Source organism: Octopus bimaculoides, chromosome 13, assembly GCF_001194135.2.
Source record: "Octopus bimaculoides isolate UCB-OBI-ISO-001 chromosome 13, ASM119413v2, whole genome shotgun sequence".
Taxonomy (NCBI): Eukaryota; Metazoa; Mollusca; class Cephalopoda; order Octopoda; family Octopodidae; genus Octopus; species Octopus bimaculoides.
In genome coordinates this window covers 36,107,897-36,108,911 of record NC_068993.1, presented here as the reverse complement: position 1 = coordinate 36,108,911, position 1,015 = coordinate 36,107,897, and the positions used below count along the sequence as shown (strand labels likewise).

Genomic DNA, 1,015 nt, shown 5'->3' with positions numbered 1-1,015 from the left:
ATACATTAGCGACAAAGGCAGTTTTAATACCGAGAGGTAATATTTAGCTGTCCCTCGAGGATGAAACCATGGAAGGTCCAAATCCCATGACCTGGTGGTTTCGACGCTGGAGTTGGTGGCGATTTATCTCTTCGCTGGAGATTAAAACAAGAGTACATTTTGCACAAAATAATATTGTTCCTTGAGTTGTTGTTGCAGTTTTTGCAACTCAACTACCCCAGCTAAGAAGTCTTCCATATTTTACAATTTTTGTAAGTTGCACAAGATTTTGTTTCTCTTTTGTCGAGTTATTTAATTTTCCACGTGAATCAGTTTAAACTCTCCGTGTGAATGTTTTTCTATTTTTTCACTCCGCGTAAATTTGTTTTTCCTCGTCGCCACTGTTGTAAAGTGGGTTCCTCCCACTGGTGTGATGTGTGACTGCCGTTGTACTGTAGTTCCTGTTTTACGCTAGTAGCCACAATAGTTACTAGTTATCGGATACCGTTGTATCTCTTCGTACCGGAAGAGTAATACACTAACTTCACTATGACATTTCCTTTCAAGGTATCTACCGCAGTAAACTTTGCTCTAACAGAACGTCCACGTTTAAGTGAGAACAAGTATTACCTCATGGCATTAATACGGCCTCTGTTGGTAATGTATATATATATTTTTAACAAGCTCATTGGCTAATCGCGGCAACAGAGCCTGTTTAGGCTCTAACTTTCGATAAATCAGTGGCGGTGAGATGAGATTCTGTTATCTCAAACGATCGAGAGTCCATCACTGATGAAACAAAAGAAGGTCGTAATCACGTAATCTGATGGTCTCCCTTGCAAGCGATATCAGCAAGTGTGCATTTTGCGCCAAGAGAGTTTCTCTCATGGGTATCTACCGCAGTAAAGTTTGTTCTAACAGAACAGCCACATTTAAGTGGGAATAAGTTTTCTAATATATACATAAATTTACATATAAACACGCACACACACACGCACACACACACACACACACACACACACACACACACACACAC

General features: G+C 40.1%; 1 long non-coding RNA gene across 1 annotated transcript in view; it reads right to left on the bottom strand.

The window, feature by feature from the left end:
• The window catches only part of LOC128249318 (uncharacterized), a 3,173-nt gene extending 2,479 nt beyond the window's left edge, over positions 1-694 (bottom strand). The window contains exon 1 of the long non-coding RNA XR_008265419.1: positions 31-694. This is a non-coding gene — a long non-coding RNA (uncharacterized LOC128249318). The remainder of the gene's footprint in view (positions 1-30) is intronic.
• Positions 695-1,015: the final 321 nt, after the last annotated feature.